The sequence below is a fragment of the Vipera berus genome, assembly GCF_964194415.1.
Source record: "Vipera berus genome assembly, chromosome: 4".
In the NCBI taxonomy this organism is placed as follows: domain Eukaryota; kingdom Metazoa; phylum Chordata; class Lepidosauria; order Squamata; family Viperidae; genus Vipera; species Vipera berus.
Window position 1 is genome coordinate 112,663,045 of NC_138206.1, and position 23,649 is coordinate 112,686,693.

Genomic DNA, 23,649 nt, shown 5'->3' on the forward strand with positions numbered 1-23,649 from the left:
GATACCACAAAGCCCCCTCCTCCCAGAAGGTAACAAGGAAAACAGGTGGTGAAGAGGATGAGTAGTGTCTCAGACAATCCTGTGGACCCTACTCAAGCAATGCTTATGTGCCACGTCCTGGATGGAGGGGAGGGAACTGCCAATGATCTTTTCTGCTGTCCTCACCACTCTCTGCACCACCTTTCTGTCTGAAGTAGGGATGCTTCCAAACCAGACTGTGATGCTGTATGACAGGATGCTCTCAATCGTCCCCCTGTAGAAAGTGGTCAGGACAGGGGAAGGAAGATGTGCTTTACTCACGTTATGCAGAAAATGCAGGCGCTGCTGTGCCCGCTTCTCCAGTGTCTCACTGTTGAATGTTCTCTGTTGGAAAGTTCTCTGTTCTCTGCTTTGCCATCACTTTGTGATCCTTTTCAAGACAACATAAAAACAAAAACAAAAACTTCTAAATAAATATGTGAGACTTTAAGCCAAACATTCAGTCTTATCCTATGGCAAAACACAAGAGGAGTTGGTGTTTTTTTTTTGGTTGTTTTTTTTTTTTAAAGCAGATAAGTTCAACAAAGATCTGAAGCATTAAGGTTATCCTGACATAAAAGACATACATGCAGTACATTCTCTTAGTAGCTTGAGTATGTAGTTGCATATGGTATATATCCCCCTATGTAAATTAACATGTGATGATGTATTATAGTATGCAGGGTCTGTAATCATGAGCATGTACTTGATAAAACTTTCTCAAGCTGGGAAAAAAAAACTAATAAGGGCACTTGGTTCATTCTCCAATGATCTCTAACAGAATCATCCTTGAGTTATTCCATTGGAAGAGGGAAACGATTGTTATCCACCAATAAAATTCAACGATTAGAATATCAAAACAAAAGAAAAGATGCCGATATGAAGCCCTAAAATGGAAGATTGAATTTCAGTCTATTGTCAAATAAGGTTTAAAAAGGAACAACTGAGCGGCAGATCTAACAGCTGCACTACTTGATCTCCAGGCCTTGAAGGCTTGGCTATAAATAGGAGAGGAACAAAAATCTTCTGTCTTCCATGAAAAAAAGGAGGCTTTTGGGTTCAGCATGCAAATGTTTTGATCTTGTAGATGCTGTGCATTCTTCAAACAGACACCTACCTTCAAAAGTGACAGCCACAATAATGTGACAAATGAGCCAGGCATCTGCACACGTGTGACATTCTTTTGCTGAGAATTTTGGCATGATTGAATTAAAATGACCTTTTTTTTCCCCCTGACAAGGATAATGTAATCAAATGATCTGGATGAGGACGTGGAATGGGTTGAGGGAGGCAGGAAAGCTGGGTGAAGCTGCAGGAACGTCTTGGTGCTCTATTCTAATTTAGCAGTCATATAAACTAGCCTTTTCTTAATCATCCCATCCAGGCTGGTTCTAAAGTTCTCATTTCAACAGTGCTTGGCCGAAAGACCCCAGAAATATTTTTTACGAGTCTCAACAGGCAGGAAAAAAAAGAGAAGGTGGGAGGCAAAAGATAAGATCTCATCAACTTTCTGCATGATGAGCTTGTGGGTAAACTGTATAAACCTTTAATGAATATTGATATTAAAATTAAGGATGCGGTGCTTGCTGTTTATTTTACTGGCCGTACAGTTTAGCTTTGCTTTCTAGTAGATTCCTCCCCCCCCTCCCACTTTTTCTTAAAAAGAGGAAGATGGATTGCAAACCTCTTCTTTTTATTGATGAGAGAATTATGCAGGAGTAGAATAATCAAATCTTTCCAACTGTCTTTTTGGGCATCAGGTGCTAGCCTGAAATGAATTCTTTCCTGCGCCTTGTCATCTAGGTATGCAATGAGCATTTGGCAAAGGGGCTTATGGATTCTTAATTGCACCCATCAGGCTTTAAGAAATCACAATAGGTGGATTTTCTTTTTTAAAAAAATCTGCGACAACAGTCTCCTAGCAAAATATATTTCAGCAACAACATCATATAAGTTATTGGGTTCATCCTCAACCCATAAGTCTGTTATAAACCACACATGTGTTGTTTTGCCCAAAGAAAATAGAAAATGGTATTTTGTAAGGTACAAATAATATAGTTGACCAAACAACTTAGATATATGACTTTCCTTGATAAATAAGAGTCTTGGTGGAGCAGTGGGCTAATGCCTCCTTAAGTAACACCAGCTGCCTGCAATTAGTGCAGGTTCGAGTCCCACCAGGCTCAAGGTTGACTCAGCCTTCCATCCTTCCGAGGTAGGTAAAATGAGGACCCAGATTGTTGGGGGCAATAAGCTGACTTTGTAAAAATGCTGCTGGGGGGGCGAAAGCCCTAATAAGCAGGCATATACATAGAATGAAGGCTATTGCTAAGCACATTGATTTGTGCTTCTTAGGTTGTAAGCTGCCCTGAGTCTTCGGAGAAGGGCGGGATATAAATGGGATTGGGGGAAAAAATAGCTTGGTGTTTTTGAATGTTCTCAGAGACTTTGGTAGTCCTTAGGAATTGTACGTAATCCCAATCCTAACCCTTACATGGCTTCTGAGTAGCTGTGTATGAACAAATCCTGATGTCATCTTGAATTTTAAGGTAGCGAAATTCAGGTTTTCTTTACTGACGGATTAAGGATGCACAGAACATTTCTCTACTCTACCAAAAGCAGTACTCAGTGTTATAACACAGATTGCTTCCTGTGAGAGGAATAGAGTTGAATATATTTCATCTCCTTCGGTTTGACCCCCACCAGTGTTTATTCCTGTCCAGCTTGATGCTTCATAACACCTTCTTCTTGAGAAGACCTGTGAAATAGAATATTCTACACCCAGCTTGCTTTGGGAATATGTGTACCCCTACATAGGAATGGCTGAGCGTTTAATTCAGGTGTTTTTGTTTGTTTTTTAGTAATAACAATTTATCAACAACTGAAAAGGCTGGAAACAACATTAGAAACTTCATGTTTGAAAGAAAGCAAAACTAAAAAAAAAATATTGTCCAACTTGTTGCAGCCTCAGCTCTTAAAATGTTTGGATTTAAATGTTGACATTTTATTTTCTCTCTGGCTGACAGCTTATTTCATCTTTAGCAGCTATATGGCAGACAGCTTTAATAACAGAGTCTGCCACTTCAGGTGGCTGAGTTTTTAATTTGGTTCGTACCTATTCTCAGAAAAAAAAACCACACATAAAGAATTTGAAATTTAAACATACGTATGAACGCGGAATCAAGATTCAAATCAAGTTAGATATAATATGGCAATAGATGAAGTGATGTGGAAAAAATAATCGCAGGTATAGTTTTGGCCTCTTTATTCATGAACAGTTCATATTATGGGATAACATAATAGGTTAATAATAGGAAATTCTTCTGGGGAGGGTATAAATTGGACTGCTCACATCAGCTTACACAATACTAAATGATTTCAAATCTCATGCACCACTTAAACCAGAGTTTGTCTTATTTACCTTAAATGTTGTTTAGACTATTTTTGGTCCTGACATTATTGCTGCCTTTGAAATCACCAATTAGTTAAAGATCTTAGAAAAATTGTTGGACAGTAGATTGTATTTATAACAATGTGAAGAAGGATGATGGAATAATAGAATAATAAATTTGATAGTCTGTTCTTGGTCAACAGTGGTAGGGCATTCTGGAAACTGAGAAACTGCTTTCTTTTAATCTAAAAATAAAACTGTTATTCCTCTATACAGACACACTAACATTTCATACATTGGATACCCGAATTTATGTTCAGCAAGGACTGGTTAGTATTAACTTGAAAGGGTTGGAACATCAAATGTAAGCAACATTTGGATGTGTCTTCCTATTGCCAAATTTTGAACTGAATTGCAAAAGCTTATACTAAACATCCATTTAGAATTCCTGGTTACAATTTTAAGAACTGGGATTTTTTCATGGATGGTTTTGAATTGTTTATTATTATAGTTGGCCCCTCAGTCAGCCAGATGTTTTGACTGGATTTGAAAATTTTGTCCCTCTATCAAGACCTTCCCAAGTATCTGGGACAGACAGATGTTGTTGTTTGATGATGTTACAGGTCTCGTCACAGGATGTAAGCTGTTACAAGTAAAGCTGCCCTTTACAATTGACTGACGGTGATTTGTCAATGACACGGGTGGACAAGTAGTGCTCCAGATGTTTTGGCATTATTAGGACAAGACAAATGAATTTTGAATAATATTGGTGTGTGTAGGGGAAAGAATACACACACACACTTATTTTTCCCACCATCATTTTATACCTCATTGCTGTTTTTGACATAGTATAGATTTATTTTGGTTATTTTATAAAATATTAAAAAATAAAATAAAACTGGAGTGAAATGTTCCCCTTGCTTGAATATCTCAATATTGTTTTCCTTTTCCTTGTTTATTGTCTCCTTAAAATCCTTTGCCGGAACAGAGGCAATTAAGCATATGGAACATAGGAAAAAGCACTCTAGGCAATGTCTTCTACACATATCTGTCTTTTGGTTTCAACATCGTAAAACTTTTAAAAAGTTTTTTTTTCCATTTGTAGGATAAAGGTTGCTGTAACACGGCTATAGGTATCATTGAATATTTTCTTCATCTGCTTTTAAATGCCACTAATAGGCTTCTTCAAGGGACGCAGTGGCTCAGTGGGTTAGGACACTGAGCTTGTCGATCAGAATGTCGGCAGTTTGGCGGGTCGAATCCCGAGTGCGCGTAACAGAGTGAGCGCCTGTTACTCATCCCAGCTTCTGCCAACCTAGCAGTTCGAAAGCACATAAAAATGCAAGTAGAAAAATAGGGACCACTACGGTGGGAAGGTAACAGCGTTCTGTGCGCCTTTGGCGTCTAGTCATGCCGGCCACATGACCACGGAGACGTCCTCGGACAAGCGCTGGCTCTTCGGCTTTGAAATGGAGATGAGCACCGGCCCCTAGAGTCGGAAACAACTAGCACACATGTGCGGGGGAACCTTTACCTTTACCTTTAATAGGCTTCAGGGGGCTGATGGCTCAGTGATTAAAAATGCTAAGCTTGTCAGTTGGAGAGCTGATAGCCCAGGTTTGAGACCGAAGCTCTGTCCAATGGGATGAGCTGTTATTACTTGCCCCAGATCCCACCCACCTAGCAGTTTGAAAGCATGAAACTGTGAATAGATAAATAGGTACCACTTCAATGGGAAGGTAACAGCATTCCGTGTGCCTTTGGCATATAGCCATGCTAGCCACATAATCATGGAAATTGTCTTCAGACAACGTTGGCTCCCTCAGCCAAGAAACAGTGAACACAACTGACAGGAAAACTGTTACCTTTTAATAGGGCTTTGATAGTTATGTGTTTCTCTAATTATCCATATGCTGATGGAACAGAATGAAAAAAAAATATGTTTGCTTGAGGAAAAGAAAACAACCTAATACTTTGGCTCATTCTTCCCCCTCCATCTTTCTAATCCGTATTCTGGCTTTTAGGTAAATAAATGACTGTTAATTAAGAGCCTTGAGAAAATGCAGTCTTCCATCTTGTTCATGGAGTTGGAGTTAGGTTAATCCAGTTTTCAGTAGCTTATTACTTCAAAGGAAATCCTTCAGTAGACTTATAATCTCTTTATAAAACAATAAATATCTTTGCCCTTCAAGGCAATAAATTGGCATGCTTGGATGTTCCAATGTGGAACATACATTACAAAAGGTGTGAAGCTCTTGTCATGTTCAAGGGTTTCTATCTGTCACAGGAAATCATTCATAAAGACGATGCAGAGCATGACAGATATCTAACTCTACTCCTCAAGTGGTTACTGTAGAGTTATGGGACTATCTGGTCTCTGTGCACAATATTTCCATTTTTAAGAGGAAACACAGTTCTATTTGAGAAGGGGAAATCAGTTTGGGGAAATGTACAGTAAAATTAGTTTGCTTATCTGCTACTGGATAACTACGAAACTGCAAGCCAGGATTCCCTCCCTATTTCATTTTTATGTCTTATAGGTTCCAAATGACTCAAAATTTAAATTCTAAAAAGGTTGTGTCCTTCAAATCAGGGAGTCCCAGCCTGGACAGCATTCATCTATATAGCCTTCTTTTAGTTCACACATCTGAAAGATGCCCAGATTACAGAACATGCTGCCCCCTATGAAGCAGATGATAACCATCATTATCTCTTCAATGTCCTCAACTTACAATAGTTCATTTAGTGATCATTCAATGTTACAACGGCACTTTAAAAAAAGGTGACTTATGACCATTTTTCAGACTTACGACTGTTGTAACATCCTCATGGTGACATGGTCAAAATTTCAGGTGCTTGACCACTGACTCATATTTATGACAGAACTCAGGGTTATGGGGTCACCTTTTGTGACCTTCTGACAAGCAAAGTCAATGGGGAAGCCAGGTTCACTTAAGAACTGTGTTACTAACTTAACAACTGCAGTGATTCCCTTAACAACATCGGCAAGAAAGGTCGCAAAATGGGGCAAAACTCACTTAACATCTGTCTCGTTTAATGACAGAAATATTGTGGTCTTAAGTTGAGGACTGCTTGTATGGGAGATGTAGTGCGCCATAAAGAGCTACATTTAGTGTGGTGGCTGAAGAAGTTACTCGACTTACGAGTTTAGATATGAGGTTGATCTTGCGCCAGTCCTCTCTGGCAATAACAAATCATTTTCACTCTTTCTCATCTCTTTCCCTATTCTCTGTTTTCTCTCTGCTTCCATGAAAAGAAAAACTTCACATTTGCGCAAAGACAGAACTTGTCCTAGCAGGAATGTTCAACTAATGTCTAAACTTTAGTTGATACTGCTACAGATTGCCTAGTTCTAGCTAACAGTGTTCAATTTCTCATGGTTTTAAAGGAGGTTTATGAAACTTCTTCATTTACCGCTTCCTTCCTTCTTTCACTTGCTGTTGTTTCTTCAAATAGCAATAGCACTTAAACCAGGGGGGGTTAAACTGCTGGCCTGTGGGCCGGATGTGTCATGCTGAAACCGTGCCCACCCCATCACCAGCAATGGGGAAAAAGTCATGATACATCACGACACATCACGTGACATAGTGAGTTTGACACCCCTGACTTAGACTTATATACCGCTTCACAGACAAACCCCTCTTTTAACCAGTAGGCTGGAAAACCAACCCCTTTTATTTGAGTTGCAGACCTGATAATTGTCCCAAAAGCAAAATGGAGCATGAGTTAAATAGGAAATATTTCACAGGCAAAGCAAACAAAACATGATCCCTTGAAACTGGAGTCCTTTGCAAACGGTTGCCTTCAGCAACCAGCACTGCCTACACCTTCTCTTTTTATTATGCAGCCCCAAGGCATGGCTTCTCAATGCCTTCTCCTCCTCCCCATTGCCTCCCTCTTTCCTGTTCTTGTAACCTGTCTGCGTTTGCTAGCGTCTATAATGTCTTCCAGCTGTGCATCCTTAAAGTCTGACTCAGCTTCCCAGCACATCAGTGTCTCATTCTGAGCACAAGTAGAGGGGCCAGGTTCATCATCAGATTGTAAGTCTGGGGGCTCATCAGAGCCTTCCTCTGACCCTGATGACTCCCCAGGCCCCTCTTCCTCCTACTCTGATTCCCCAGACTCAGCTGCCGGGATCACAGGCTGGCATGGAACCACAATAAGATCTTCAGAAGTGATGCTTCATCCTGATACAGAATGTACTGTATATGTCATGATTTCCCCAAAATGGGGTAGCATCCAAAATCATGCTTATATGTTTAGAGGCTGCTTATATTTAGTGAATGTGAGAATGGATCTTCAAAACGAAAAAAAAAAAAAACATTTCTTGATCTTTTCTTGCCTTTCACCGAAGCAGAAAAACATAACCATACTAGGTTTTCAAGAAGTTTAAGGAGTTCTCTGCTCCATCAATTCAGTCTAGAAACACTGGGTGAATAATAGCCCTGAAAAGCAAAATGGCCTCTTGAACACCTATCCCACTTCAGTTTCTGAAGAAACAAGTTTATAGCAATAAATATTTTGCTTCTTCTATTTTTTGGTCAAAGTAAGACCAAGAACGATGCAGAGCAATTCACACAGAGTTAGAGTTCAGGCCTTTATTTGGTTGTACATAATAGACTAAGCCCTTATTACTCTCAAGTTAACACATATAAGCTGGATGATTCTAGGAAGTGGCTATCCTTACTCTCTTCCTCTATCTCAGGGGTGTCAAACTCACAACATCACGTGACGTGTCATGACGTATCGTGACTTTTTCTCCATTGCTGGCAATGGGGTGGGGGTGGTTTTGGCATGATGCATCCAGCCCATGGGCCGGCAGTTTGACACCCCTGCTCTATCTCCTACCCAGCTCTGGGCTGGACTGCCTTTTGTCCACTCCATCCCTCTTTCTGTAATGTTCTCCTTCTCTTCTGGGAAACTGCCATTTCACTGCTTACACTGGTTCCCCTCTATGGGCATCATCTCTTGCGATTTTAGAGATAAGGGTCTATTAAGTCACAGTTGTTAAATATCCCCAGAAGTATAACATTTACAATGATTCCTGACCATCTGTTCACAAATGGTGCATGTTTTTGTCAATTTACTCTTACTGACCATGTAGAATGATGCAAGTTTAGAGGTTTGAGCCCCAAAATATTTCTTAAACATATTTTCTTCTACTAACAAGGACAACATACAATTCTGAAATTTCTTTATAGAGTGCAACATTGCTACCAGATGAAGAATTGTAAGATACGAGCAGTTGTGGGATTCAGCCGGTTCGCACCGGTTCAGTAGAACCGGTAGCTAAATTTTGTTGAGTTCAGAGAAACGGCTGAAAGCACACTGCTTCCAGAGGTCCATTCTAGGCCTCAGAGACTTGGAAGAGGCCTCTCAGGCCTAGAATGGCCTGCTGGAAGTGCATGGATGCCACTTTTGGAAGTCTGCTCTAGGCCTCAGAGGCCTGGAGGAGGCCTCCCAGGTGTAGAACAGCCCTCTGGAATTGCATGGATGCCACTTCCAGAAGTTTGTTCTAGGTCTAGGACACCCAGGCCTGCATCCACACAGAGAACCAGTTGGTCACACAGAGAACCAGTTGGATTAAGAGACTCATTAATCTGTGTGGATCCAAGCATACAAAATATACCAGCATTGAGAAGTGATCACCAAAAAGAAATGTTAAGGACCTATGTATGTGACCTTGGATACAATTCTAATTCACAGTCCAGAGAACTGTGTTAAATGTGCCAGGTGATCTGACTATGCCCAGTGAAACAGGTGTTTGAATCTTTTCAGCAGTAGATATGGAATTATTGCTTTTTTCAAGAGACTTTGTGGTCATGCTATCAACAACAACAACAACAAGAAAAAAAATGCTCAAGTGAAACTTTACACAATAAGTAACTGATTGTTTAGTTATCTAGCATATGCCCATATCACAAACAGGTTGCCTGGGCTCAAATTGTAACAAGTATATTGTGGATTGCGTATACAAATAAGAAATTCCTTCATGTTCACAATGATCCAGGATAAAGAACAATTATTCCATCCATCTTCCACTATATTTATTAGTTGATTTGCTCCTGACATTCATTTGTGCCTGTGGCACCTCTGACTTAAGGCAGCGCATGACACAACAGAAACAATAAAACAAAACAAAACAACAACAAAAAAAAATCAGTAGAGGATATCAACTCTCCCCTATATAACCATCAACTAAGGGCAGAACCAATATTAAAATCCAAGCAACCCCAATTGTTCTTGTTTTATTGCTTTATCTCTCAGTTGCTTTATTGTTCCCCTGTTCCAGTGGTAGACACAATTAATTAATATTTAATCCATTGTGCCCAAAGGCTCTACTAAAGAGGACTGTCTTAGTGGCCTGTGTGACTGTCAATAGGGATGGATGGAGTCATCACATTCTCAAATTGCAAAAGAGATCTTTGCAGGGACTAGGCAATCAAGCAAACCATCTCTGTGGGCTGCTAACTCTGTAGGATTTTCATGCACGGATTTTTTTTTTAAATCCCATTTATATCCCGCCCTTCTCCAAAGACTCAGGGCGGCTTGCAATCTAAGAAGCACAAATCAATGTGCTTAGCAATAGCCTTCATTCTATGTATATGCCTGCTTATTAGGGCTTTCGCCCCCCCCAAGCGGCATTATTACAAAGTCAGCTTATTGCCCCCAACAATCTGGGTCCTCATTTTACCTACCTCGGAAGGATGGAAGGCTGAGTCAACCTTGAGCCTGGTGGGACTCGAACCTGCACTAATTGCAGGCAGCTGCAATTAAGTAACACACTTAAGGAGGCATTAGCCCACTGTTCCACCAAGGCTCTTTTCTTTTAAAAAGTCTTCTAGCTCCTAGGCTGTGCCTGGAAACTGCAAGTCATATACATTGGAGACCAAGGCAAATCATTGTAATGCCATGCTCCAGCATTCTGTTCAGATTTTCACAGCACAATTTTCCCCTCTTGGTAAGCTTGGGGAGGGGGTGGTGGAAATCTCCACTGCTGGGTAAACTCTTTTCTATTTTACCACTTCCACAAAATTTCCAGTGTGCTGCCTTTTTTGGAGTGTTGAAGTGTGACTGATAGTGTGATAAAAATATTCACCCAGACAGATTTGTAAGAATTATTCTGCAATAGTTTGAAATAAATCACACCGAGGATATGTATCTTAACTTTGAGTGCTTGATTACTTTTGAATGTGTAGCTGCACTTTTCAGCAACTTTTGATTTCTCATTAATGTATTCAAATTCCGGAGCTCCCCTCCATACTTCCTTTGCTTGGCATCTCAGCAATTTATTTAACGTTAGATCATAAATTTGAGCAAATTAGATTCTATTCTCATTAAATATGAACCCTATATTTCTAAATGAACTCCACATTCCTGACATCAAATGGTGCATAAACTACAAAATCAACAAGATGAGTTGTTGATGAAACTCTTTGGGCATGATGAATGTTTTAAGGATTTTATTAAAAATGAGTTAAATGGTTTTCACATAAGTTAAGATGGAAAAAAGGTGATTCTGGCAATTATTAGCAAAAGCAGTATCCCTTTTTTAAAAAAAAATAGCTAAGGAAGAATGAGGAGCTGTAGACTTTAGTATTTCCCCAAATTTCTACTTGGTCCATGGACAAGGGACCAGATGTTGTATAAATTCATTTGTGCCTCTTCTGTTGGTGGCAATGACTAATAAAACAAGCAAAGAATAACTGAGCCATAGATTTAAGAAACTGAAAGTTGTGGAGAGAATAATAACATGTCATCTGGGTCTCTTTTCACTTCAAGATGTCTCAAGAACTGTTGGAGCTGTTCCAAAGTAGATCTGATGGAGTCCTTGACTACCACATCCTTAAAAGAGGACGAAAAATCAAACCTTCAAAGAAATGTGACTAGATCAACATTCTGCTGGACTCAGTTGGCCCATAGAGAAAAAAAGAGACCTTCCACCATCACACTTATAACTAGTGCTTTTTTTGTAAAAGAAAAAGGTGCCAGAACTTACACATGTCATACAACCCGCCTTGCCTCCCTTACAAGGTTCCATCCAAAAAAGGTGCCGGAACTCCGTTCTGAGCGTTCTATGAGAGAAAAAAAGCCCTGCTTATAACGATAAGTGTTCACATCAGCTGCCCAGTTTTACTGTTCTGTTTTTAACTCGTTTGTTGTACCGTACTGAATCTCCAGTAAAATATTTTGCTGTTTTTAATGAAATAATGTAAATAAGAAGATCAACAAGAAAGTGATAAAATAAGTGCCGACAGCACTGCACAGGTTTTTACATGCCTTGTGAGATAGATGATAAAGCTGTCTCCAAGTGGTCTATAAGAGGACCACTAATTAGAAAGGGACTTTTACTTTTTTTTCTCTAAGTGTAGGTATCACTCTGTAGGAGAGTGATAATTGGGGTTGAGTCTGAGAGTTTTTGTTTAAAATGATCCAACTATTTTTCAGGCTTACATCACAGTTTTCATGGGTTGCCTACCTCGAAATGGAATGGCTTTATAGATAAGAGATTATACGTAGGAAGAAGAGGTAAGTTGTGTTTTCAGAGATGGTTATAGGTTACTCAGGTTTTTCATGCTTGTATCGTTGCACTGTAATTGTAACCTTTAATTTTAAAAAAAATACATTAAAAGGGAAAAATAAACCAGTTAGAAAGCAAGTCACATGTGGTTGCTTGACTTTATCACAAATTACAAGTAAGCTTCGGAGTTTAAGCCTACGACTTCTTACTCTATGTTTTATTGATGCTAGTTGTTCATTCTTTATTTGAAACTGAGAGTTGATGGATTAAGGAATATTCCATTGATAAATTATTGGTGGTATCCAGTTCTACTCAACAAGGTCTGCAGTGGGAACTCCATCCATATCTAGTATCGTTTTGAAGGTCAGCCACACCTGGAAAATAGTCCTAACCCAAACTATAACAATAATGTACTAATTAGAACAGTCATTATTGCCCCAACTCAACATTTTAAATGCACCATTTAGCTCTGAAATATGTTTTCCATCCAACACTGAATAGGAATAGCCTGAGCTGAATGTTCAGATAATTTTTAGTAAAAACTTTTTAAAGATTAAAAAAAAGAAGAAGAAGCAATGCCTGGGGATTTTTACACTTTGCATATTTGCAGGTCAAAGTTTGAAAATAGCATTCTGGTTGATTAAAAAAAAAGCAGGATGAGTTAAAAAGAAACTCTAGTGATGGAGACTAAGGATGAAAAAAGGAGATTCAGCTAAACAAAGAAAAATAAATAGATTGAGAATTACATTTTGGAAGAGCATGAGGGGTAATAAACCTCTGAGTTGCTGGATGCAATGGAGGCAAAAATAAACACACGGAAGTGAAAGATATTCCACAATGTATTTATAGGAAATATAAAATTTAGGCTAAGTGGAAACTGAGTATCTCTAATCAGTCCAATTGCTTAACAACTGTTTCCCCTCTTTTTAAAATGTTGATGAATTTTTTTGTCCCTCACAAAGAGCTTGGAGATGTCCACCTGCAATTGCTTTCCATTAGCAGTATTATCACTCTTTATCAATTCATTCATAGTTTACATGAATATATCCTTCTACTCGGGTTCTAACAAACTTTACGGCAAATAAAAATAGGTGCAATCAAGCTGAATAACAACAAAGCACGGAAAAGCAGCACAGAAGCAGATAAAAAGAAAATAAAGCTGAAAGAGATTAAAATGCAGGAGGGAATCTTCCCTTGATATTGAAATACGCAGCACCAGCTGGCCATCTTGCAAAAGGTTTTTTTCTGTAGCTGGGCTGCTACAATTGAAAAAGGCCATTTTGAAGTGAACACCATATGATTAGACCACCCAGTCCAGATTTTCAATTCTGCAACGGTCGGTCGTTTGAAAGAAGTAGAGGTCCTCGATCCATCTTTAGAGACAGTCACACCCGTAAGCATATTGGTCTTAGCTTTCCATCCTGATGTCCCATTGAAATCAATGGGTGATAAGGGTTTATGATTTGTTGATTTGAAACAGCTCAGCGAAACAAAAAACAAGTTTGGAATTGTTTACTGCAGTCAATAATGAATAATGAGTCTATAGAGATAAAGGCAGGGCTTTTTTTCTCATAGAACGCTCAGAATGGAGTTCCGGCACCTTTTTTGGATGGAACCTTGTAGGATAGGCAAGGCGGGTTGTATGACACGTGTGAGTTCCAGCACCTTTTTCTTTTACAAAAAAAGCACTGGATAAAGGTTTGTTTGTCAGTCATGTTCGACTCTATGGCATTTTCATCCAAACAAACAAACAATTAAATCCTGCCATTGCCCACCATTCAGCCAGAGCTGAAGAAGCTTCTTGGATGAGAAGCAAAACTTCTTCAAAGAAAAATCAGAAAATCCGGTTGCCTCGTGAAAAAGCATCTTTGGGACAGCTCTCCAATAGGAACTAAAATAATTAGGATGACAGATGTAAACACTGGAAAAGTAAAATAATGTTTCAAAGCTGCTGTTCTTTTTTTCCCCCTAAAAGGCAACTGGACTATGTTTGTTTTTTTCCTTGAGGAAGATTTTTTTCCCCTTGAATAATAATAATAATAATAATAATAATAATAATAATAATAATAATAATAATAATAATAATAATAATAATAATAATAATAATAATAATAATAATAATAATAATAATGAGGAGGAGGAGGAGGAGGAGAAGGAGGAGAAGGAGGAAGAGGAGGAGGAGGAGGAGGAGGAGGAGGAGAAGAAGAAGAAGAAGAAGAAGAAGAAGAAGAAGAAGAAGAAGAAGAAGAAGAAGAAGAAGAAGAAGAAGAAGAAGAAGAAGAAGAAGAAGTTGGAAGGGACCTTGGAGGTCATCTAGTCCAACCCCCTGCTAAGGCAGGAAACCCTATACCATTTCAGACAAATGGCTGTCCAGTCTCCTCTCAAAAACTTCCAGTGTTGGAGCATTCACAGCTTCTGGAGGCAGGTTGTTCCACTGGCTAGTTGTTCTAACTGTCAGGAAGTTTCTCCTAGGTTGCTTCTCTCCTGGATTAGTTTCCATCCATTGCTTCTTGTCCTGCCTTCAGGTGCTTTGGAGAATAGCTTGACTCCCTCTTCTTTGGGGCAGCCCCTGAGATATTGGAACACTGCTATCATGTCACCCCTCACCCTTCTCTTCGTTAAACTACACATACCCAATTCCAGCAACCGTTCCCTATATGTTTTAGCCTCCAGTCCCCCAATCATCTTTGTTGCTCTTCTCTGTACTCTTTCTAGAGTCTCGACATCTTTTTTACATCGTGGTGACCAAAACTGGATGCAGTATTCCAGGTGTGGACTTTTTACTTCTCATTCAAGAGGCTTCATCAGTTCTGACAGGAACGCTGGAGGTTTTAAAGAAGAGACTGGACAACCATTTGTCTGAAGTGGAATAGGAGGTTGGACTAGAAGACCTCCAAGGTCCCTTCCAACTCTGTTATTCTGTTAAATATAGTTTCTTGGATGAGAAGCAAAAAAAAATCTTCCTCAAGGAAAAAACAAACAAACATAGTCCACAGTGCCTTTTGAAAATAAAAAAAGGCATCAGGCCAAACCGTGACCTGAATGACTGAGAATCTCCATAGACACAAAATGATGTTGTATTGCTCATTTTAATGGAGGATAAAGCAAAACCTCAGTTTGAAAACTGCTGAAAATGAGGCTAATTTTATTCGTACTCTCTGGCTCTACCCAGGAAGCTTAGAAAAAATATCAAACTACCACTATACTACTACTACTATACTTCTACTGCTGCTGCTACTACTACTGTGATGTCATTACCAACATTATATAGTCCGAAAAGGTTACTAAATTTGTGACTGAGGAATCTCAATCAACAATCAGACCTGACCTAGGGTCAGAATTAAGAATATCTTCAAGATCTAATGAAGAAGTCTCACTTGACAGAATGCGATGCACAACTAGAGCAAGGAGTGAGTAGTCACTATTTCCAGTGACTACACTTTGCAAGCAAAATGAGAGGAGAGGTGTAATGAGGCTTCCCACTTTTCCCCAAACTTTGAAAGTTATCCACCAATTCCTATAGGAACTTTTCAGATGATATATTGAGCTGAATGTATTTAAAATTGGATCCATCAAAATTTATCTGAGATTTCCCATAAATAGCTGCAATAAATGTGTCCACGTACCTCTTAATTAAAAATCTAACAAAAATATACTTTGCTGTAAATCACATCAGAATCTGTAAATTAAGACACTTCTATTATATCATCTACATACACTCTTATTCTGCCTACCTACATATAATCTCAGGGAGACAAATCCAGGAGTTTGTTATGCTTTGATGCTGATTTTTGTTTGAAGGTCAACAGAGATATCACAGTGTGAAGTTCAGGGGTTTTAAAAGAAGCAGCAGGAAAGGTGATTGTAACGCAGAAGTTATTAACTGTACGCTCCTTGACCCCATCTTTATAGCTGACCCGTACAGCTATAGGAATCCTCTAGTGTTTTTTTATCTTATTATGTAGAAGAAAAACCTATGAATTTATCTACCTCCGTAGTTTATTTTTCTCATTTGCCTAGTATCAAGGTTCTCAGATCTGTTGACTCTACTTGGCATGAAATATTTCAATCCATGAAAAGCATGTGCAGAGTTACATCCATTAGCTCTCTTGAAGGATTGAAGAATTGACAAGCCTCTATTTTCTGTTGTTTTAAGCGTATAAATCCCAGGCAAAAATTTTGATGGCACTTTGTGGTAACAAGAAGTCCTGATTACACAAAGACCCCATTCATGTCTCTTTACATTTAGATCAACATAGTTTAATATTATCTAGGGCTTCCTGATGTAAACTGAATTTCCAGGAAATCCCCAAAGAAAAGGCTTCCCACCACCACCACCAATTTTCAATACAGTTCATTCACCAATCCAGTGGGACCACAGTGTTGTTCCTATATAGTAAAGCATGCAAACACAACACTATATGATGGAATTAACTGAAAATCATATAGTAGATTTAGCTGAAAGCATATAGGGGCAGGAACCCCTATCCACGTGTAATGCACAAATTAATGGGTGTTTCCTACTTTTATTTAAGTGCTTACTAAAAGAAAGCACTCTTGGTTGTTAAAATTGCAAGGCCAGAAATAATTAAACTATAGATTGAAACCATCTTTCAGAACATATGTCATTTTTTTTAGTGGGCAATGAGGTAATGGAGTTTTAAGTAGGATTGTTTTCAGCGCAAAAATCACTTTGTTAAGAGGCATAAAAGTAACACCAGTAATGCTATTATTATTATTATTATTATTATTATTATTATTATTATTATTATTATTATTATTGTTGTTGTTGTTGTTGTTGTTGTTGTTGTTGTTGTTGTTGTTATTGCTGCAGTTCAACATTAAATTTAATCAACATAAGGACACTTTCTATCTTCATACCTCCAATAGATCAAGATTACAAATGATGCAGATAAGAAAATTAATATCTTTAGATCCTGACCAATCACGTGGAATACTGTCCAGAGAGTATTTAGCTGAAAGGATGATGTAGACCAGGGGTGTTAAACCCCAGCTCCGGCTAAGGAGGAAAAGTTGCAATACATCACGACAGTCACGTGACACGGTGAGTTTGACACCCCTGATGTAGACTTATGATTAAAACATGCTTGAAGTGGGCAATTTATCCCATTATTTATGTAATTTAATTGTCTACCATCTAAAACTTATCAGACTCTAGCCAGCTTGCCATGCTTACATAACACAAGAAAACATCAGAATCATAGTCAATTAGAATAATGGTTCTAATTCAATACTCAGACAACTAAAGCTAAAGCTTCACCTGAAAACCATAAGGATGAGGGCCATCCATGTTTCAAGAGAGGTAAGCTGTTCCAGAAGAGAAAGCATGTTTTAGAACAGGCATGTCAAACCTGCGATGTCATGTGATGTCGTGTGACGTATCGTGACTTTTTCCCCATTGCTAGCAATGGGGTGGGCACGTTTTTGGCGTGACACATCCAGTCTGTCGGCTGGCAGTTTGACATGCCTGTTTTAGAGAATTGCAGATGTCAGGTCCTGTCTGACCATACATCTCTTGGTAAGGTAAGATGGGCAGAGATTATTGAGAAAAAGCAATCTGGAACTGCATATGGCTTTATGGGTAACAACCTCGCCTTATACTCAGAAAGTATCAACCTCACAAAGTGGAACTGAACAAGAAACAACACTGTGGAACTTGTTCTGCTTTAACTGCTCCCTTTCTTAGACTCATATGGACTGGAAGTGTCTGTCTGTATGAGATATTTGGATTTAAGCCATGTTTTGCCTCTTGCTGCTTTGAAAATGGATCTCTCTCTATCCTTTGCTGTCTATAGAAATCAACAGGTAACCAATGTACCTCCCTCCATAGAGGTGTATCATTGTCATGAATGCTGCTGCATTCTGGATCAGATTATCTTCCAGGGAAGCCCCATGATAGATATATTAAGAACAAGAAGCTAAGTATAGATAGTCCTTGCTTAGTGATTCTCCACTTAGTGATCATTCATAGTTATGATACTGATTCAGAAATAACTTACAGTTAATGGCTGCATTTATGACCTTTGCAGTATTTCTCAGTCATGTGATCACCATTGTAGCCATTAGTTACAGCTATATTAATTATAAGTGGGTTCAGTGGTTAAGGATGCTGATGCCCATGGATGCCCCCGTGGATAGGGCACGCAACTTGGGAGTCCTCCTAGATTCACGGCTTACCTTAGAAGACCACATAGTAGCCGTGACTAGGGGGGCTTTCGCTCAGGTTCGCCTGGTGCATCAGTTGCAGCCCTATCTGGACCGGGATGCCCTGTGTACAGTCACTCATCCGCTCGTGACCTCTCGTCTTGACTATTGCAATGCTCTCTACATGGGGCTTCCCTTGAAGACCACTCGGAGGCTCCAACTGGTACAGAATGCGGCCGCGAGAGTTGTCTTGGGAGTTTCCCGGTACTCCCATGTTACACTTTTGCTCCGTGAGCTGCATTGGTTACCAGTTGTCTTCCGGGTGAGGTTCAAGGTCTTGGTGATGGGTCCAGAATACCTCGGGGACCACCTGCTGCTGGCGTCGACTCCCCTCCGCCCTGTGCGTTCCCACAGAGAGGGCCTCCTCAGGGTGCCTCCGGTCAGAGAATGCCGGCTGGTGGCCCCCAGGGGGAGGGCCTTCTCTGTGGGTGCCCCGGCTTTGTGGAATCAACTGCCGGTTGAGCTCCGGATGGCACCAGATCTTCGCTCCTTCCGGCGCGGGTTAAAGACCCATTTATTCGAACAAGCTGGCCTGGCCTGATGGGGAGTCAGGGTTTTAATATTTGTATATTTTGATTGTTTTAATTTGGGCAATAATTTAATCCTTTTTTAACTTTTGTACTTTTGTATTTTTATTCATATGCCCTGTTCACCGCCCTGAGTCCTTCAGAAGGGCGGTATAAAAATTTAATAAACTTAAACTTAAACTTAAACTTGTCAGTTGGAAAGCTGACAGCCCAGGTTCAAGACCCAAGTGCTGCGTGACGGGGTGAACACCCATTCCTTGCTCCAGCTACTCTCCACCTTGCTGTTCAAAAGCATGCAAATACAAGTAGATAAATAGGTACCACTTTAGTGGGAAGATAACAGCCTTCTGTGTAGAGTATAGTCTGTCAACCTCCATCTTGAGTAACCAAATAAAGTCCAGGATTTCTTTCGTATTTGAAAATCTTACTGGTTTGTTGAATACATGACATGGCATAGGCCAGTGGCACCCAAACTTACCTTGAAGCCCTAGAACACTTCTGATATATTCTTGCACCCCTTACAAAAGTTCAAAATAACGGCAATGAATTATGCATATATATACACTATAATTTTGAAAACCCAAGTTTTCAAAAACTGGAATATCATCTCGCACCCCCTGTTGGGAACCCCTGGTATAGGTGAAGGAAAACTCATTTGGTGAAAAAAGTAAGGTTCTACATTTAGGTAAGAAAAACCAAACACACAGGTTTAGTATAGGTGGTACCTTGCTCAATAGTAGTAACTGTGAGAGGGATCTCGGAGTCCTAGTGGACAATCACTTAAATAGGAGCCAGCCGTGTGCTGCAGCTGGCAAAAAGCCGACACAGTGCTAGGCTGCATTAACAGAGGGATAGAATCAAGATCACATGAAGTGTTAATACCACTTCATAATGCCTTGGGAAGGCCACACTTGGAATACTGCATCCAGTTTCGGTCACTATGATGTAAAAAAGATTTTTCAGACTCTGGAAAGAGTACAGAGAAGAGCAACAAAGATGATCAGGGGCCTGGAGGCTAAAACATATAAGGAACGGTTGCAAAAATTGGGAATGTCTAGTCTAATGAAGAGAAGGGTGAGGGGTGACATGATAGCAGTGTTCCAATATCTCAGGGGCTGCCACAAAGAAGAGGGAGTCAAGTTATTCTCCAAAGCGCCCGAAGGCAGGACAAGAAGCAATGGATGGAAAATAGTCAAAGGAGAGAAGCAACCTCAAACTAAGGAGAAACTTCCTGACAGTTAGAACAATTAACCAGTGGAACAACCTGCCTCCAGAAGCGGTGAATGCTCCCACACTGGAAGTTTTCTTAAGAAGAGACTGGACAGCCATTTGTCTGAAATGGTATAGGGTTTCCTGCCTGAGCAGGGGGTTGGGCTAGATGACCTCCAAGGTCCCTTCCAACTTTATTATTATTAATTCTAAAACTCCAAGGTGCCAGCCCTCCCAGATGATGTAAACACCTTCTTATCTTTATTTTGAGAACCTTCTTTTATCTTCTTTTCCACAGGTAGAATGTCCTCAAAAATTTTCCATACATCTGTGCTTCAACAAATGTCTGCAGAACTGGAGAGGTTTCATTTCTCTAACTAACCCACATGAAGCCTCAGCTTCCCCCCCCCCCCTTACTCTAATGACAAGATGAAAACAATAAGGTGTGAAGCTGCCATGTTTTCACTCTTGACACGCTGACCACATGACCACAGAACTGTCTTTGGACAATGCTGGTTTCCTTGGCTAAGAAATAGAGATGAGCACCACCCCCTAGAGTTGTACCTGAGTGGGCAGGGACACCTTTACCTTTATGTTTACTTACTGTAACTATTCAGTAGTGGCCAACATTGTGGAAACCTTTTGGAAAAAGTGTACAGTAGAAATGGCACCTTTGGTTAAGTTTCCACCATTTTTTCTTCTAATTTCTTTATAAGTGTAGCCTTGTTCACTTAATAATTCTATTTTACATTGCTTTCTGGGCAACCAGTCAACTCTTTGCACCATTACTTTAATTTTATTATGTTTTACAAGCTCACTAGATGAAAGAAACAATGCAAAAAAAAACCCAACGAACTTGATAGCGATCGCATAGCACACTGACAAATGTCCTCCTCTCGGCTTCAATACATGACATCGATAACTAAATCCTACTGTGATCTGATTGGCTCATTGCCAAAACAAGATGACACCTGATTGGCTCCCTAAACACTCGTGCTCATTGGCTACAATCAGATGAAGGAAAGCTACCTGATATCAACCTAAGCAAGTTGTGCTTCCTTTTTCTGGTTATTTGGCTATAACTTTTAATAGAATACAAGACAGATAATTGAACAAACTTTGTTGCATTACATTATTGATTAACTTATCTTTCCATTGATATATAATTTTATGGTACTACTCCAAAAAAAGGAAAGTGGAGTTATTAGCCATCAAACCTCAAAAACACACTTTTCTCAAAAGGTTTCCACAATTTTGGCAACTACTGTACTGTATTGTTCACTAACAAACAAGAAGTGGTGTATTTCAGGACTGCACATATATGTATATGTATATGTATATGTGTATATATATGTGGGGAACCTTTACCTTTACATAGATAGATAGATAGATAGATAGATAGATAGATAGATAGATAGATAGATAGATAGATAGATAGATATAGAGAGAAAGGTAAAGGTTCCCCCGCACATGCATTTCCAACTCTAGGGGCCGGTGCTCATCTCCGTTTCAAAGCCGAAGAGCCAGCGCTTGTCCGAGGATGTCTCCGTGGTCATGTGGCCGGCATGACTAGACGCCAAAGGCGCATGGAACGTTGTTACCTTCCCACCGTTGTGGTCCCTATTTTTCAATTTGCATTTTTACGTGCTTTCGAACTCCTGTTGCTGCTCAACACTACATTTTTTCTCTTATTCTGATTTGCTGCTTCTTCCAAATCGGCTGATGAGTTTTATCATGGCTGTAATTTTAAGGAACACTGCACATCAAAACGAGAAAGTTACTAAAATGCATTATGCCAAATCTTGTTTCTGTTGAATAAACTTTAGGGGAATCAGGCTGTTCCTCGTGAAATTCTCTCTTTGGTATTTTCTCGCCCAAGCGTGCTCGTCTCCACTTACTCAGAGTGAAAGAGATGAATATGGAAAACATATTCATTTTAACATTTGAGATGTCAGCCTGCGTCTTGCAGTCCATTTTCGGAGTCTAATGATAACATTTGTTAAATGAAATAGCCCTTTCTGTTAATCTGCGCTTTCTGATTGGATTAATAATAATGGAGACTCTCTGTGGTGATTGAGAATAAAATGTTAAATGTCAGGCTATTCAAGCAGCTGATATGGTAGGCATTCAACAGCACTGAATTACCACTTTGTGTGAGGACAGGAAACACACGAAGAACAATCTATGCTGTAGATTAGTGGCAAAAGAGGAACTTGATTACCAGCAGTAGCTGTCGCCATGCTTTGTCTTCACAAAGAATTCCTATTGTGTGTCCAGTGACGCAGCTGGTCACGGCCCAACAAAACCCACTACTATGTAGGTCCCACTTTCAGGAGATTTCAGGAACTGAACCTATGATCTTCTGAATGTAAACTATTTGTCGCTCTGCAGGACTGGAGCACCTTCTGGATCAGAAATCCATGCATTAATAATAACTGGAACTCACAGTTTCTAACGGATGTGCCCAAGTAAAGATCCTTATAATTTGTCTGAAAAAGAAATGGTGATAACTTCAACTCATAGGTGCATACACAAGCATGTGCACACACACACACACACACAAAGAGAGAGAGAGAGAGAGAGAGAGAGAGAGAGAGAGAGAGAGAGAGAGAGAGAGAGAGAGAGAGAGAGAGAGAGAGATCAAAGGCTGCAGTTTTTAAAATTCTCACTGTCAGAAAAATAGCTCTTCCAACTTGTAAAAATAATTAATTCCAAGCAGTTTGATTTCCCCTTTCCCCCTATTACAATCAAATTCATATACAGGAAAACTTTGGAAATGGAGAGCATTCCCCTTGATACTCAGAGTTTAATCAGGAGTTACACACAAGGGCGTGTATTGAATTGACGATGCCATTTCATTTTGTTAATGTATGTTTTTTTTTAAGGCAATTTAGGACGAGATGGAGAAATTGACAGCGGAAAGTGCCAGGGGTTTACCCCCTTTTCCATCTGCTAATTCAACGCTTCAAATTACCATCGCAAACCTGCATTTCCATCTAATGCCCAAGTGAAGCTTTACGTGGTGAGAAAGAGGTTGCAGGGGCCAGAAAAATAGTGATTAGGAATAGAAAATGGGGGAAAGACAAAGATTTCAGTGCATTGCCCTGTTCTCAATTGTGAAAACTTTCCCATTTAAATTTGACACTTTTTCATTATCATTTTGGAGAATTTATATGGCCGCCCATCTTAAATAATTCTTAGTAGCTAACGATAATACACAAAATAAAATGTCCTCCTCCTCCTTCTCCTCTTTCTGCTCCTTCTCTCTCCTCTCCCTCCTCCTCCCTCTCCTCCTCCCTCTTTTTCCTCTTCCTCCCTCTCCTCCTCATCTGAAGGAAATTTATGGCTATACATCAAGGAGTAGAGTACAACTCATTGTACTAACTAGGATTTGAATCCAGAAATATAATGTAAGAATCAATTATTATTTTGAACCATGGTCAGCCAGGCAGTATAAGAGCCAGAAGCAGGGGAAAGATAGAAGAAGGTTTGTATAGTTTGCCAAAATATAGTTGCCAGTTATTCCTTGGAAACTGATTAAAAAACAACAACAACAACATACCACCTTCGCAGTATAATTCTTAGATATCCATAAAATGGCTGATGTCGTCCTGTCCTTACCTCTTTCCTCTTTGGCTTAGTTAGTAATAAACTCTCCCCACAAACCTTCAGTGTTTTGAATATTTAAATCTAATATTGACTACTATTTCTGCAAAGTAGTAATAATATTTACGGTT